Raw genomic sequence first — 16448 nt, 5'->3', positions numbered from 1 at the left:
CGGTCAAAAATTGAGTCTAAAAAAACACAAAGGGGTACCCCTTAGTGTTTTTTTGGGTGAAATATATGACCTCCTCAGATCTTCTTCAAACCCACACCGTGTGTCAGAGAGGTCCTGACAAAGACAGTGGTGTGGTAATTGTTGCCCTACCACATCCCAAAGCTAAGATATAGGGACATGTTGTGCTGCATAAAATGTATAACTGTAAATTTCATGATGGGATTCCTACTTCCAGTGAAGCTAGGTAAACACATGAGTAGAAGGGTGCGATCAGAAAAGCCTAGTCAGTCCAATATATCCTACATTGCATCTGTATTTTGCTTTATTGGACGTATAAAAAGCTCATAAATTTAATTCCAATACATTCAACACCAATAAACCTATTGAGAGAAATTCCCAGTTAAGTTTGTCCTCATATCTCAGCTTTGGCATGAGATAGGCTGAAAATAATCACACCTTTGTGTAAGTCAGGACCTGCCTAATCAACACTGTGAGTTTGGAAGAAATCTGAGATGGTCAAAAATTGAGTCTAAAAAACACAAAGGGGTACCCCTTAGTGTTTTTTTGGGTGAAGTATGTGACCTCCTCAGATCTTCTTCAAACCCACACCGTGTGTCAGGGAGGTCCTGACAAAGACAGTGGTGTGGTAATTGTTACCCTACCACATCCCAAAGCTGAGATATAGGGACATGTTTTGCTGCATAAAATGTATAACTGTAAATTTCATGATGGGATTCCTACTTCCAGTGAAGCTAGGTAAACACAAGAGTAGAAGGGTGCGATCAGAAAAGCCTAGTCAGTCCAATATATCCTACATTGCATCTGTAATTTGCTTTATTGGACGTATAAAAAGCTCATAAATTTAATTCCAATATATTCAACACCAATAAACCTATTGAGAGAAATTCCCAGTTAAGTTTGTCCTCATATCTCAGCTTTGGGATGAGATAGGCTGAAAATAATCACACCTTTGTGTAAGTCAGGACCTGCCTAATCAACACTGTGAGTTTGGAAGAAATCTGAGATGGTCAAAAATTGAGTCTAAAAAACACAAAGGGGTACCCCTTAGTGTTTTTTTGGGTGAAGTATGTGACCTCCTCAGATCTTCTTCAAACCCACACCGTGTGTCAGGGAGGTCCTGACAAAGACAGTGGTGTGGTAATTGTTACCCTACCACATCCCAAAGCTGAGATATAGGGACATGTTTTGCTGCATAAAATGTATAACTGTAAATTTCATGATGGGATTCCTACTTCCAGTGAAGCTAGGTAAACACAAGAGTAGAAGGGTGCGATCAGAAAAGCCTAGTCAGTCCAATATATCCTACATTGCATCTGTATTTTGCTTTATTGGACATATAACAAGCTCATTAATTTAATTCCAATATATTCAACACCAATAAACCTATTGAGAGAAAATCCCAGTTAAGTTTGTCCTCATATCTCAGCTTTGGGATGAGATAGGCTGAAAATAATCAAACCTTTGTGTAAGTCAGGACCTGCCTAATCAACACCATGAGTTTGGAAGAAATCTGAGACGGTCAAAAATTGAGTCTAAAAAAACACAAAGGGGTACCCCTTAGTGTTTTTTTGGGTGAAATATGTGACCTCCTCAGATCTTCTTCAAACCCACACCGTGTGTCAGAGAGGTCCTGACAAAGACAGTGGTGTGGTAATTGTTGCCCTACCACATCCCAAAGCTAAGATATAGGGACATGTTGTGCTGCATAAAATGTATAACTGTAAATTTCATGATGGGATTCCTACTTCCAGTGAAGCTAGGTAAACACATGAGTAGAAGGGTGCGATCAGAAAAGCCTAGTCAGTCCAATATATCCTACATTGCATCTGTATTTTGCTTTATTGGACGTATAAAAAGCTCATAAATTTAATTCCAATATATTCAACACCATTAAACCTATTGAGAGAAATTCCCAGTTAAGTTTGTCCTCATATCTCAGCTTTGGTATGAGATAGGCTGAAAATAATCACACCTTTGTGTAAGTCAGGACCTGCCTAATCAACATCGTGAGTTTGGAAGAAATCTGAGACGGTCAAAAATTGAGTCTAAAAAAACACAAAGGGGTACCCCTTAGTGTTTTTTTGGGTGAAATATATGACCTCCTCAGATCTTCTTCAAACCCACACCGTGTGTCAGAGAGGTCCTGACAAAGACAGTGGTGTGGTAATTGTTGCCCTACCACATCCCAAAGCTAAGATATAGGGACATGTTGTGCTGCATAAAATGTATAACTGTAAATTTCATGATGGGATTCCTACTTCCAGTGAAGCTAGGTAAACACATGAGTAGAAGGGTGCGATCAGAAAAGCCTAGTCAGTCCAATATATCCTACATTGCATCTGTATTTTGCTTTATTGGACGTATAAAAAGCTCATAAATTTAATTCCAATATATTCAACACCAATAAACCTATTGAGAGAAATTCCCAGTTAAGTTTGTCCTCATATCTCAGCTTTGGCATGAGATAGGCTGAAAATAATCACACCTTTGTGTAAGTCAGGACCTGCCTAATCAACACCATGAGTTTGGAAGAAATCTGAGACGGTCAAAAATTGAGTCTAAAAAAACACAAAGGGGTACCCCTTAGTGTTTTTTTGGGTGAAATATATGACCTCCTCAGATCTTCTTCAAACCCACACCGTGTGTCAGAGAGGTCCTGACAAAGACAGTGGTGTGGTAATTGTTGCCCTACCACATCCCAAAGCTAAGATATAGGGACATGTTGTGCTGCATAAAATGTATAACTGTAAATTTCATGATGGGATTCCTACTTCCAGTGAAGCTAGGTAAACACATGAGTAGAAGGGTGCGATCAGAAAAGCCTAGTCAGTCCAATATATCCTACATTGCATCTGTATTTTGCTTTATTGGACGTATAAAAAGCTCATAAATTTAATTCCAATACATTCAACACCAATAAACCTATTGAGAGAAATTCCCAGTTAAGTTTGTCCTCATATCTCAGCTTTGGCATGAGATAGGCTGAAAATAATCACACCTTTGTGTAAGTCAGGACCTGCCTAATCAACACTGTGAGTTTGGAAGAAATCTGAGATGGTCAAAAATTGAGTCTAAAAAACACAAAGGGGTACCCCTTAGTGTTTTTTTGGGTGAAGTATGTGACCTCCTCAGATCTTCTTCAAACCCACACCGTGTGTCAGGGAGGTCCTGACAAAGACAGTGGTGTGGTAATTGTTACCCTACCACATCCCAAAGCTGAGATATAGGGACATGTTTTGCTGCATAAAATGTATAACTGTAAATTTCATGATGGGATTCCTACTTCCAGTGAAGCTAGGTAAACACAAGAGTAGAAGGGTGCGATCAGAAAAGCCTAGTCAGTCCAATATATCCTACATTGCATCTGTAATTTGCTTTATTGGACGTATAAAAAGCTCATAAATTTCATTCCAATATATTCAACACCAATAAACCTATTGAGAGAAATTCCCAGTTAAGTTTGTCCTCATATCTCAGCTTTGGGATGAGATAGGCTGAAAATAATCACACCTTTGTGTAAGTCAGGACCTGCCTAATCAACACTGTGAGTTTGGAAGAAATCTGAGATGGTCATAAATTGAGTCTAAAAAACACAAAGGGGTACCCCTTAGTGTTTTTTTGGGTGAAGTATGTGACCTCCTCAGATCTTCTTCAAACCCACACCGTGTGTCAGGGAGGTCCTGACAAAGACAGTGGTGTGGTAATTGTTACCCTACCACATCCCAAAGCTGAGATATAGGGACATGTTTTGCTGCATAAAATGTATAACTGTAAATTTCATGATGGGATTCCTACTTCCAGTGAAGCTAGGTAAACACAAGAGTAGAAGGGTGCGATCAGAAAAGCCTAGTCAGTCCAATATATCCTACATTGCATCTGTATTTTGCTTTATTGGACATATAACAAGCTCATTAATTTAATTCCAATATAATCAACACCAATAAACCTATTGAGAGAAAATCCCAGTTAAGTTTGTCCTCATATCTCAGCTTTGGGATGAGATAGGCTGAAAATAATCAAACCTTTGTGTAAGTCAGGACCTGCCTAATCAACACCATGAGTTTGGAAGAAATCTGAGACGGTCAAAAATTGAGTCTAAAAAAACACAAAGGGGTACCCCTTAGTGTTTTTTTGGGTGAAATATGTGACCTCCTCAGATCTTCTTCAAACCCACACCGTGTGTCAGAGAGGTCCTGACAAAGACAGTGGTGTGGTAATTGTTGCCCTACCACATCCCAAAGCTAAGATATAGGGACATGTTGTGCTGCATAAAATGTATAACTGTAAATTTCATGATGGGATTCCTACTTCCAGTGAAGCTAGGTAAACACATGAGTAGAAGGGTGCGATCAGAAAAGCCTAGTCAGTCCAATATATCCTACATTGCATCTGTATTTTGCTTTATTGGACGTATAAAAAGCTCATAAATTTAATTCCAATATATTCAACACCATTAAACCTATTGAGAGAAATTCCCAGTTAAGTTTGTCCTCATATCTCAGCTTTGGTATGAGATAGGCTGAAAATAATCACACCTTTGTGTAAGTCAGGACCTGCCTAATCAACATCGTGAGTTTGGAAGAAATCTGAGACGGTCAAAAATTGAGTCTAAAAAAACACAAAGGGGTACCCCTTAGTGTTTTTTTGGGTGAAATATATGACCTCCTCAGATCTTCTTCAAACCCACACCGTGTGTCAGAGAGGTCCTGACAAAGACAGTGGTGTGGTAATTGTTGCCCTACCACATCCCAAAGCTAAGATATAGGGACATGTTGTGCTGCATAAAATGTATAACTGTAAATTTCATGATGGGATTCCTACTTCCAGTGAAGCTAGGTAAACACATGAGTAGAAGGGTGCGATCAGAAAAGCCTAGTCAGTCCAATATATCCTACATTGCATCTGTATTTTGCTTTATTGGACGTATAAAAAGCTCATAAATTTAATTCCAATATATTCAACACCAATAAACCTATTGAGAGAAATTCCCAGTTAAGTTTGTCCTCATATCTCAGCTTTGGCATGAGATAGGCTGAAAATAATCACACCTTTGTGTAAGTCAGGACCTGTCTAATCAACACCGTGAGTTTGGAAGAAATCTGAGATGGTCAAAAATTGAGTCTAAAAAACACAAAGGGGTACCCCTTAGTGTTTTTTTGGGTGAAGTATGTGACCTCCTCAGATCTTCTTCAAACCCACACCGTGTGTCAGGGAGGTCCTGACAAAGACAGTGGTGTGGTAATTGTTACCCTACCACATCCCAAAGCTGAGATATAGGGACATGTTTTGCTGCATAAAATGTATAACTGTAAATTTCATGATGGGATTCCTACTTCCAGTGAAGCTAGGTAAACACAAGAGTAGAAGGGTGCGATCAGAAAAGCCTAGTCAGTCCAATATATCCTACATTGCATCTGTATTTTGCTTTATTGGACATATAACAAGCTCATAAATTTAATTCCAATATATTCAACACCAATAAACCTATTGAGAGAAAATCCCAGTTAAGTTTGTCCTCATATCTCAGCTTTGGGATGAGATAGGCTGAAAATAATCAAACCTTTGTGTAAGTCAGGACCTGCCTAATCAACACCATGAGTTTGGAAGAAATCTGAGACGGTCAAAAATTGAGTCTAAAAAAACACAAAGGGGTACCCCTTAGTGTTTTTTTGGGTGAAATATGTGACCTCCTCAGATCTTCTTCAAACCCACACCGTGTGTCAGAGAGGTCCTGACAAAGACAGTGGTGTGGTAATTGTTGCCCTACCACATCCCAAAGCTAAGATATAGGGACATGTTGTGCTGCATAAAATGTATAACTGTAAAATTCATGATGGGATTCCTACTTCCAGTGAAGCTAGGTAAACACATGAGTAGAAGGGTGCGATCAGAAAAGCCTAGTCAGTCCAATATATCCTACATTGCATCTGTATTTTGCTTTATTGGACGTATAAAAAGCTCATAAATTTAATTCCAATATATTCAACACCAATAAACCTATTGAGAGAAATTCCCAGTTAAGTTTGTCCTCATATCTCAACTTTGGTATGAGATAGGCTGAAAATAATCACACCTTTGTGTAAGTCAGGACCTGCCTAATCAACATCGTGAGTTTGGAAGAAATCTGAGACGGTCAAAAATTGAGTCTAAAAAAACACAAAGGGGTACCCCTTAGTGTTTTTTTGGGTGAAATATATGACCTCCTCAGATCTTCTTCAAACCCACACCGTGTGTCAGAGAGGTCCTGACAAAGACAGTGGTGTGGTAATTGTTGCCCTACCACATCCCAAAGCTAAGATATAGGGACATGTTGTGCTGCATAAAATGTATAACTGTAAATTTCATGATGGGATTCCTACTTCCAGTGAAGCTAGGTAAACACAAGAGTAGAAGGGTGCGATCAGAAAAGCCTAGTCAGTCCAATATATCCTACATTGCATCTGTATTTTGCTTTATTGGACATATAACAAGCTCATAAATTTAATTCCAATATATTCAACACCAATAAACCTATTGAGAGAAAATCCCAGTTAAGTTTGTCCTCATATCTCAGCTTTGGGATGAGATAGGCTGAAAATAATCAAACCTTTGTGTAAGTCAGGACCTGCCTAATCAACACCATGAGTTTGGAAGAAATCTGAGACGGTCAAAAATTGAGTCTAAAAAAACACAAAGAGGTACCCCTTAGTGTTTTTTTGGGTGAAATATGTGACCTCCTCAGCTCTTCTTCAAACCCACACCGTGTGTCAGAGAGGTCCTGACAAAGACAGTGGTGTGGTAATTGTTGCCCTACCACATCCCAAAGCTGAGATATAGGGACATGTTTTGCTGCATAAAATGTATAACTATAAATTTCATGATGGGATTCCTACTTCCAGTGAAGCTAGGTAAACACAAGAGTAGAAGGGTGCGATCAGAAAAGCCTAGTCAGTCCAATATATCCTACATTGCATCTGTATTTTGCTTTATTGGACATATAACAAGCTCATAAATTTAATTCCAATATATTCAACACCAATAAACCTATTGAGAGAAAATCCCAGTTAAGTTTGTCCTCATATCTCAGCTTTGGGATGAGATAGGCTGAAAATAATCACACCTTTGTGTAAGTCAGGACCTGCCTAATCAACACCGTGAGTTTGGAAGAAATCTGAGACGGTCAAAAATTGAGTCTAAAAAAACACAAAGGGGTACCCCTTAGTGTTTTTTTGGGTGAAATATATGACCTCCTCAGATCTTCTTCAAACCCACACCGTGTGTCAGAGAGGTCCTGACAAAGACAGTGGTGTGGTAATTGTTGCCCTACCACATCCCAAAGCTAAGATATAGGGACATGTTGTGCTGCATAAAATGTATAACTGTAAAATTCATGATGGGATTCCTACTTCCAGTGAAGCTAGGTAAACACATGAGTAGAAGGGTGCGATCAGAAAAGCCTAGTCAGTCCAATATATCCTACATTGCATCTGTATTTTGCTTTATTGGACGTATAAAAAGCTCATAAATTTAATTCCAATATATTCAACACCAATAAACCTATTGAGAGAAATTCCCAGTTAAGTTTGTCCTCATATCTCAACTTTGGTATGAGATAGGCTGAAAATAATCACACCTTTGTGTAAGTCAGGACCTGCCTAATCAACATCGTGAGTTTGGAAGAAATCTGAGACGGTCAAAAATTGAGTCTAAAAAAACACAAAGGGGTACCCCTTAGTGTTTTTTTGGGTGAAATATATGACCTCCTCAGATCTTCTTCAAACCCACACCGTGTGTCAGAGAGGTCCTGACAAAGACAGTGGTGTGGTAATTGTTGCCCTACCACATCCCAAAGCTAAGATATAGGGACATGTTGTGCTGCATAAAATGTATAACTGTAAATTTCATGATGGGATTCCTACTTCCAGTGAAGCTAGGTAAACACAAGAGTAGAAGGGTGCGATCAGAAAAGCCTAGTCAGTCCAATATATCCTACATTGCATCTGTATTTTGCTTTATTGGACATATAACAAGCTCATAAATTTAATTCCAATATATTCAACACCAATAAACCTATTGAGAGAAAATCCCAGTTAAGTTTGTCCTCATATCTCAGCTTTGGGATGAGATAGGCTGAAAATAATCAAACCTTTGTGTAAGTCAGGACCTGCCTAATCAACACCATGAGTTTGGAAGAAATCTGAGACGGTCAAAAATTGAGTCTAAAAAAACACAAAGGGGTACCCCTTAGTGTTTTTTTGGGTGAAATATGTGACCTCCTCAGCTCTTCTTCAAACCCACACCGTGTGTCAGAGAGGTCCTGACAAAGACAGTGGTGTGGTAATTGTTGCCCTACCACATCCCAAAGCTGAGATATAGGGACATGTTTTGCTGCATAAAATGTATAACTATAAATTTCATGATGGGATTCCTACTTCCAGTGAAGCTAGGTAAACACAAGAGTAGAAGGGTGCGATCAGAAAAGCCTAGTCAGTCCAATATATCCTACATTGCATCTGTATTTTGCTTTATTGGACATATAACAAGCTCATAAATTTAATTCCAATATATTCAACACCAATAAACCTATTGAGAGAAAATCCCAGTTAAGTTTGTCCTCATATCTCAGCTTTGGGATGAGATAGGCTGAAAATAATCACACCTTTGTGTAAGTCAGGACCTGCCTAATCAACACCGTGAGTTTGGAAGAAATCTGAGACGGTCAAAAATTGAGTCTAAAAAAACACAAAGGGGTACCCCTTAGTGTTTTTTTGGGTGAAATATATGACCTCCTCAGATCTTCTTCAAACCCACACCGTGTGTCAGAGAGGTCCTGACAAAGACAGTGGTGTGGTAATTGTTGCCCTAACACATCCCAAAGCTAAGATATAGGGACATGTTGTGCTGCATAAAATGTATAACTGTAAATTTCATGATGGGATTCCTACTTCCAGTGAAGCTAGGTAAACACATGAGTAGAAGGGTGCGATCAGAAAAGCCTAGTCAGTCCAATATATCCTACATTGCATCTGTATTTTGCTTTATTGGACGTATAAAAAGCTCATAAATTTAATTCCAATATATTCAACACCAATAAACCTATTGAGAGAAATTCCCAGTTAAGTTTGTCCTCATATCTCAGCTTTGGCATGAGATAGGCTGAAAATAATCACACCTTTGTGTAAGTCAGGACCTGCCTAATCAACACCGTGAGTTTGGAAGAAATCTGAGACGGTCAAAAATTGAGTCTAAAAAACACAAAGGGGTACCCCTTAGTGTTTTTTTGGGTGAAATATGTGACCTCCTCAGATCTTCTTCAAACCCACACCGTGTGTCAGGGAGGTCCTGATAAAGACAGTGGTGTGGTAATTGTTGCCCTACCACATCCCAAAGCTGAGATATAGGGACATGTTTTGCTGCATAAAATGTATAACTATAAATTTCATGATGGGTTTCCTACTTCCAGTGAAGCTAGGTAAACACAAGAGTAGAAGGGTGCGATCAGAAAAGCCTAGTCAGTCCAATATATCCTACATTGCATCTGTATTTTGCTTTATTGGACATATAACAAGCTCATAAATTTAATTCCAATATATTCAACAGCAATAAACCTATTGAGAGAAAATCCCAGTTAAGTTTGTCCTCATATCTCAGCTTTGGGATGAGATAGGCTGAAAATAATCACACCTTTGTTTAAGTCAGGACCTGCCTAATCAACACCGTGAGTTTGGAAGAAATCTGCGACGGTCAAAAATTGAGTCTAAAAAAACACAAAGGGGTACCCCTTAGTGTTTTTTTGGGTGAAATATGTGACCTCCTCAGATCTTCTTCAAACCCACACCGTGTGTCAGAGAGGTCATGACAAAGACAGTGGTGTGGTAATTGTTGCCCTACCACATCCCAAAGCTAAGATATAGGGACATGTTGTGCTGCATAAAATGTATAACTGTAAATTTCATGATGGGATTCCTACTTCCAGTGAAGCTAGGTAAACACATGAGTAGAAGGGTGCGATCAGAAAAGCCTAGTCAGTCCAATATATCCTACATTGCATCTGTATTTTGCTTTATTGGACGTATAAAAAGCTCATAAATTTAATTCCAATATATTCAACACCAATAAACCTATTGAGAGAAATTCCCAGTTAAGTTTGTCCTCATATCTCAGCTTTGGCATGAGATAGGCTGAAAATAATCACACCTTTGTGTAAGTCAGGACCTGCCTAATCAACACCGTGAGTTTGGAAGAAATCTGAGACGGTCAAAAATTGAGTCTAAAAAACACAAAGGGGTACCCCTTAGTGTTTTTTTGGGTGAAATATGTGACCTCCTCAGATCTTCTTCAAACCCACACCGTGTGTCAGGGAGGTCCTGACAAAGACAGTGGTGTGGTAATTGTTGCCCTACCACATCCCAAAGCTAAGATATAGGGACATGCTGTGCTGCATAAAATGTATAACTGTAAATTTCATGATGGGATTCCTACTTTCAGTGAAGCTAGGTAAACACAAGAGTAGAAGGGTGCGATCATAAAAGCCTAGGCAGTCCAATATATCCTACATTTCATCTGTATTTTGCTTTATTGGACGTATAAAAAGCTCATAAATTTAATTCCAATATATTCAACACCAATAAACCTATTGAGAGAAAATCCCAGTTAAGTTTGTCCTCATATCTCAGCTTTGGGATGAGATAGGCTGAAAATAATCACACCTTTGTGTAAGTCAGGACCTGCCTAATCAACACAGTGAGTTTGGAAGAAATCTGAGACGGTCAAAAATTGAGTCTTAAAAACACAAAGGGGTACCCATTAGTGTGTTTTGGGTGAAATATGTGACCTCCTCAGATCTTCTTCAAACCCACACCGTGTGTCAGGGAGGTCCTGACAAAGACAGTGGTGTGGTAATTGTTGCCCTACCACATCCTAAAGCTGAGATATAGGGACATGTTTTGCTGCATAAAATATATAACTGTAAATTTCATGATGGAATTCCTACTTCCAGTGAAGCTAGGTAAACACAAGAGTAGATGGGTGCGATCAGAAAAGCCTAGTCAGTCCAATATATCCTACATTGCATCTGTATTTTGCTTTATTGGACGTATAAAAAGCTCATAAATTTAATTCCAATATATTCAACACCAATAAACCTATTGAGAGCAATTCCCAGTTAAGTTTGTCCTCATATCTCAGCTTTGGCATGAGATAGGCTGAAAATAATCACACCTTTGTGTAAGTCAGGACCTGCCTAATCAACACCGTGAGTTTGGAAGAAATCTGAGACGGTCAAAAATTGAGTCTAAAAAACACAAAGGGGTACCCCTTAGTGTTTTTTTGGGTGAAATATGTGACCTCCTCAGATCTTCTTCAAACCCACACCGTGTGTCAGGGAGGTCCTGATAAAGACAGTGGTGTGGTAATTGTTGCCCTACCACATCCCAAAGCTGAGATATAGGGACATGTTTTGCTGCATAAAATGTATAACTATAAATTTCATGATGGGATTCCTACTTCCAGTGAAGCTAGGTAAACACAAGAGTAGAAGGGTGCGATCAGAAAAGCCTAGTCAGTCCAATATATCCTACATTGCATCTGTATTTTGCTTTATTGGACATATAACAAGCTCATAAATTTAATTCCAATATATTCAACAGCAATAAACCTATTGAGAGAAAATCCCAGTTAAGTTTGTCCTCATATCTCAGCTTTGGGATGAGATAGGCTGAAAATAATCACACCTTTGTGTAAGTCAGGACCTGCCTAATCAACACCGTGAGTTTGGAAGAAATCTGAGACGGTCAAAAATTGAGTCTAAAAAAACACAAAGGGGTACCCCTTAGTGTTTTTTTGGGTGAAATATGTGACCTCCTCAGATCTTCTTCAAACCCACACCGTGTGTCAGAGAGGTCATGACAAAGACAGTGGTGTGGTAATTGTTGCCCTACCACATCCCAAAGCTAAGATATAGGGACATGTTGTGCTGCATAAAATGTATAACTGTAAATTTCATGATGGGATTCCTACTTTCAGTGAAGCTAGGTAAACACAAGAGTAAAAGGGTGCGATCATAAAAGCCTAGGCAGTCCAATATATCCTACATTTCATCTGTATTTTGCTTTATTGGACGTATAAAAAGCTCATAAATTTAATTCCAATATATTCAACACCAATAAACCTATTGAGAGAAAATCCCAGTTAAGTTTGTCCTCATATCTCAGCTTTGGGATGAGATAGGCTGAAAATAATCACACCTTTGTGTAAGTCAGGACCTGCCTAATCAACACAGTGAGTTTGGAAGAAATCTGAGACGGTCAAAAATTGAGTCTTAAAAACACAAAGGGGTACCCATTAGTGTGTTTTGGGTGAAATATGTGACCTCCTCAGATCTTCTTCAAACCCACACCGTGTGTCAGGGAGGTCCTGACAAAGACAGTGGTGTGGTAATTGTTGCCCTACCACATCCTAAAGCTGAGATATAGGGACATGGTTTGCTGCATAAAATATATAACTGTAAATTTCATGATGGAATTCCTACTTCCAGTGAAGCTAGGTAAACACAAGAGTAGATGGGTGCGATCAGAAAAGCCTAGTCAGTCCAATATATCCTACATTGCATCTGTATTTTGCTTTATTGGACGTATAAAAAGCTCATAAATTTAATGCCAATATATTCAACACCAATAAACCTATTGAGAGAAATTCCCAGTTAAGTTTGTCCTCATATCTCAGCTTTGGGATGAGATAGGCTGAAAATAATCACACCTTTGTGTAAGTCAGGACTTGCCTAATCAACACGGTGAGTTTGGAAGAAATCTGAGACGGTCAAAAATTGAGTCTAAAAAACACAAAGGGGTACCCCTTAGTGTTTTTTTGGGTGAAATATGTGACCTCCTCAGATCTTCTTCAAACCCACACCGTGTGTCAGAGAGGTCCTGACAAAGACAGTGGTGTGGTAATTGTTGCCCTACCACATCCCAAAGCTAAGATATAGGGACATGTTGTGCTGCATAAAATGTATAACTATAAATTTCATGATGGGATTCCTACTTCCAGTGAAGCTAGGTAAACACAAGAGTAGAAGGGTGCGATCAGAAAAGCCTAGTCAGTCCAATATATCCTACATTGCATCTGTATTTTGCTTTATTGGACATATAACAAGCTCATAAATTTAATTCCAATATATTCAACACCAATAAACCTATTGAGAGAAAATCCCAGTTAAGTTTGTCCTCATATCTCAGCTTTGGGATGAGATAGGCTGAAAATAATCAAACCTTTGTGTAAGTCAGGACCTGCCTAATCAACACCATGAGTTTGGAAGAAATCTGAGACGGTCAAAAATTGAGTCTAAAAAAACACAAAGGGGTACCCCTTAGTGTTTTTTTGGGTGAAATATGTGACCTCCTCAGATCTTCTTCAAACCCACACCGTGTGTCAGAGAGGTCCTGACAAAGACAGTGGTGTGGTAATTGTTGCCCTACCACATCCCAAAGCTAAGATATAGGGACATGTTGTGCTGCATAAAATGTATAACTGTAAAATTCATGATGGGATTCCTACTTCCAGTGAAGCTAGGTAAACACATGAGTAGAAGGGTGCGATCAGAAAAGCCTAGTCAGTCCAATATATCCTACATTGCATCTGTATTTTGCTTTATTGGACGTATAAAAAGCTCATAAATTTAATTCCAATATATTCAACACCAATAAACCTATTGAGAGAAATTCCCAGTTAAGTTTGTCCTCATATCTCAACTTTGGTATGAGATAGGCTGAAAATAATCACACCTTTGTGTAAGTCAGGACCTGCCTAATCAACATCGTGAGTTTGGAAGAAATCTGAGACGGTCAAAAATTGAGTCTAAAAAAACACAAAGGGGTACCCCTTAGTGTTTTTTTGGGTGAAATATATGACCTCCTCAGATCTTCTTCAAACCCACACCGTGTGTCAGAGAGGTCCTGACAAAGACAGTGGTGTGGTAATTGTTGCCCTACCACATCCCAAAGCTAAGATATAGGGACATGTTGTGCTGCATAAAATGTATAACTGTAAATTTCATGATGGGATTCCTACTTCCAGTGAAGCTAGGTAAACACAAGAGTAGAAGGGTGCGATCAGAAAAGCCTAGTCAGTCCAATATATCCTACATTGCATCTGTATTTTGCTTTATTGGACATATAACAAGCTCATAAATTTAATTCCAATATATTCAACACCAATAAACCTATTGAGAGAAAATCCCAGTTAAGTTTGTCCTCATATCTCAGCTTTGGGATGAGATAGGCTGAAAATAATCAAACCTTTGTGTAAGTCAGGACCTGCCTAATCAACACCATGAGTTTGGAAGAAATCTGAGACGGTCAAAAATTGAGTCTAAAAAAACACAAAGGGGTACCCCTTAGTGTTTTTTTGGGTGAAATATGTGACCTCCTCAGCTCTTCTTCAAACCCACACCGTGTGTCAGAGAGGTCCTGACAAAGACAGTGGTGTGGTAATTGTTGCCCTACCACATCCCAAAGCTGAGATATAGGGACATGTTTTGCTGCATAAAATGTATAACTATAAATTTCATGATGGGATTCCTACTTCCAGTGAAGCTAGGTAAACACAAGAGTAGAAGGGTGCGATCAGAAAAGCCTAGTCAGTCCAATATATCCTACATTGCATCTGTATTTTGCTTTATTGGACATATAACAAGCTCATAAATTTAATTCCAATATATTCAACACCAATAAACCTATTGAGAGAAAATCCCAGTTAAGTTTGTCCTCATATCTCAGCTTTGGGATGAGATAGGCTGAAAATAATCACACCTTTGTGTAAGTCAGGACCTGCCTAATCAACACCGTGAGTTTGGAAGAAATCTGAGACGGTCAAAAATTGAGTCTAAAAAAACACAAAGGGGTACCCCTTAGTGTTTTTTTGGGTGAAATATATGACCTCCTCAGATCTTCTTCAAACCCACACCGTGTGTCAGAGAGGTCCTGACAAAGACAGTGGTGTGGTAATTGTTGCCCTAACACATCCCAAAGCTAAGATATAGGGACATGTTGTGCTGCATAAAATGTATAACTGTAAATTTCATGATGGGATTCCTACTTCCAGTGAAGCTAGGTAAACACATGAGTAGAAGGGTGCGATCAGAAAAGCCTAGTCAGTCCAATATATCCTACATTGCATCTGTATTTTGCTTTATTGGACGTATAAAAAGCTCATAAATTTAATTCCAATATATTCAACACCAATAAACCTATTGAGAGAAATTCCCAGTTAAGTTTGTCCTCATATCTCAGCTTTGGCATGAGATAGGCTGAAAATAATCACACCTTTGTGTAAGTCAGGACCTGCCTAATCAACACCGTGAGTTTGGAAGAAATCTGAGACGGTCAAAAATTGAGTCTAAAAAACACAAAGGGGTACCCCTTAGTGTTTTTTTGGGTGAAATATGTGACCTCCTCAGATCTTCTTCAAACCCACACCGTGTGTCAGGGAGGTCCTGATAAAGACAGTGGTGTGGTAATTGTTGCCCTACCACATCCCAAAGCTGAGATATAGGGACATGTTTTGCTGCATAAAATGTATAACTATAAATTTCATGATGGGTTTCCTACTTCCAGTGAAGCTAGGTAAACACAAGAGTAGAAGGGTGCGATCAGAAAAGCCTAGTCAGTCCAATATATCCTACATTGCATCTGTATTTTGCTTTATTGGACATATAACAAGCTCATAAATTTAATTCCAATATATTCAACAGCAATAAACCTATTGAGAGAAAATCCCAGTTAAGTTTGTCCTCATATCTCAGCTTTGGGATGAGATAGGCTGAAAATAATCACACCTTTGTTTAAGTCAGGACCTGCCTAATCAACACCGTGAGTTTGGAAGAAATCTGCGACGGTCAAAAATTGAGTCTAAAAAAACACAAAGGGGTACCCCTTAGTGTTTTTTTGGGTGAAATATGTGACCTCCTCAGATCTTCTTCAAACCCACACCGTGTGTCAGAGAGGTCATGACAAAGACAGTGGTGTGGTAATTGTTGCCCTACCACATCCCAAAGCTAAGATATAGGGACATGTTGTGCTGCATAAAATGTATAACTGTAAATTTCATGATGGGATTCCTACTTCCAGTGAAGCTAGGTAAACACATGAGTAGAAGGGTGCGATCAGAAAAGCCTAGTCAGTCCAATATATCCTACATTGCATCTGTATTTTGCTTTATTGGACGTATAAAAAGCTCATAAATTTAATTCCAATATATTCAACACCAATAAACCTATTGAGAGAAATTCCCAGTTAAGTTTGTCCTCATATCTCAGCTTTGGCATGAGATAGGCTGAAAATAATCACACCTTTGTGTAAGTCAGGACCTGCCTAATCAACACCGTGAGTTTGGAAGAAATCTGAGACGGTCAAAAATTGAGTCTAAAAAACACAAAGGGGTACCCCTTAGTG

The sequence above is a fragment of the Hoplias malabaricus genome, unplaced genomic scaffold (genome assembly GCF_029633855.1).
Source record: "Hoplias malabaricus isolate fHopMal1 unplaced genomic scaffold, fHopMal1.hap1 scaffold_41, whole genome shotgun sequence".
Lineage (NCBI taxonomy): Eukaryota > Metazoa > Chordata > Actinopteri > Characiformes > Erythrinidae > Hoplias > Hoplias malabaricus.
Note: the sequence above shows the minus strand (reverse complement) of the source record.